The sequence below is a fragment of the Mus caroli genome, chromosome 19, assembly GCF_900094665.2.
Source record: "Mus caroli chromosome 19, CAROLI_EIJ_v1.1, whole genome shotgun sequence".
Lineage (NCBI taxonomy): Eukaryota > Metazoa > Chordata > Mammalia > Rodentia > Muridae > Mus > Mus caroli.
In genome coordinates, this window is record NC_034588.1 from 38,579,035 (window position 1) to 38,581,137 (window position 2,103).

Here is a 2,103-nt window from a genome sequence, read left to right on the forward strand (position 1 = left end):
AAAAAAAAAAAAAAACAAAACAAAAACAAAATCAAAACTCAAAATAAGGAATTATGAATGCCACGGGCAGACAGCAAGCAAGCAGTACAACAGTTTGCAAGGTGGGAGTAGAGGTATCCTTGAAGAGAAGTCAGGCCCACAAGGAGGCAGTGGGCAACCTTCTCATAGGTCTCTGAGGGAGGCTAAACATTTCACAGCAGGGTCAAGCAGCCAGGCTCTTCAATTCCTTAGCAAGCTGTAGGGAAAGGGTTGAACAGTCACCCAGTAGTCCTTTGATGTGTCTGAGCTCGCAAACTTACTTCCCCAACTGAGAAATCCAGGTACCTGGAAGTCTGTGTGCTAGAGATTCATAACCAGTGCTCTTGGCAGGGTGCCTGCTGGTGTCTAAGGATGAGAGGGGCTGTAACTGTGGCTGAGCAGCAGCCAGGCCTCTGATAACTAAGGCTGGTTCTTGCCTTTGTTCTCTGGCATCCCTCTTTCTGTCTTCTGCACTGCAAGAGCCCTGTGTTTTCATCCGGGATCGCCACTCCTGTGAGACTGAGCTCCATGGCCCAGGACCCCTAAACACAGGCTTGTCTTCCTCGCAGATAGACAGCCATCTTGGGCTTCCCAAACCACTGCCTACTTTCCCTCCAGAGAAGCCAGGGCTCTTATGGGTGGTGTCCCCCCCTCCCAAACACCCCTTTAATAACTGTTTACAACTTTTAAAAATCAGCTTTGAGATAATGAGATACACTTTAAGTAAAATTACACTTTAACCATCTAAACTATATAATTCATTAGTTTGTTGGGTTGGTTTTCAGGAGACAGGCTTTTGCTACAGAGCTTTAGTATGTCTGAAGAAAGCTACTCATATAAATAAATTTAAAAAAAAATTCTACAAAAGGGCTGGAGAGATGGCTCAGCGGTTAAGAGCACTGACTCTTCTTCCTGAGGTCCTGAGTTCAATTCCCAGCAACCACATGGTAGCTCACAATCATCTTTAATGAGATACAATGCCCTCTTCTGGTGTGTCCAAAGAGAGCTACAGTGTACTCATATACATTAAAAAAAAAAAACCTTTTTTAAAAATTAAAAAAAAAAATTCTATTTCTTTCTGAGCTGACCGTGCTCCTGCAAGCACGGTGAACATTGCTAAGACCCGCCGGACATTCTGCAAGAAGTATGGGAAGCACCAACCCCACAAGGTGACACAGTACAAGAAGGGCAAGGATTCTCTGTATGCCCAGGGAAAGGGTTGTTATCACAGGAAACAGGGTGGCTGACTGTGGTGGGCAGACTAAACCCATTTTCCGCCAAAAGGCTAAAACTACAAAGAAGATCGTGTTGAGACTTGAGTATGCTGAGCCCAACTGCAGATCTAAGAGGATTCTGGCTAGGAAGAGATGCAAGCATGTTGAATTGGGAGGCGATAAGAAGAGAAAGGGCCAAGTGATCCAGCTCTAAGCCGATTTTGTTATGAAGACAATAAAATCTTTAACTTCCAAGAAAAGAGAAAGTCGTTATGACGTCTCAGGAAGTCGCTATGAGCTTGTTCTGTTTCAGCTCTGCTTCTGTAACCCCATCTATTTGACTGTCAGTTCCTATATTTGGAAACCCCTTCTCCTGAACTTTAAAAACTATCTTATCTTCCGGGCTGGAGAGATGATGGCTCAGCGGTCAAGAGTACTGACTGCACCTCCAGAAGTCCTGAGTTAAAATCCCAGCAACCACATGGTGGCTCACAACCACCCATAATGAGATCTGATGCCCTCTTCTGGTGTGTCTTAAGACAGCTATAGTGTACTCATATACATAAAATCGATAAAAAATATATAAATACATAAAATATAAATACATAAAATCTTTTCAAAAAGCAAAAACAATCTTCCCCATGTCCGGTGCTGATCTCTTGAGCCCTGCCATAGGAAGAGATAGCCTATGTATACAAATACGAGAGCTTGCTTTAGTTACTTCGGCCTGCCATGGACCACCCCAGCTGGGTATGGGGGTCCCCGGGATGTGGGTTCTCGAGGCCAGGTGGGTAAGGATTCAGTGGTGAAAACAGAAACAAACACAGAGGCAGTGTGAATCTGAGTATGTGCTCCTTTTTTTTTTTTTTTG

At 44.1% G+C, this 2,103-nt stretch overlaps 1 pseudogene; it reads left to right on the forward strand.

The window, feature by feature from the left end:
• Window positions 1-57: 57 nt before the first annotated feature.
• LOC110285322 lies at window positions 58-1,446 on the forward strand (annotated as a pseudogene).
• Window positions 1,447-2,103: the final 657 nt, after the last annotated feature.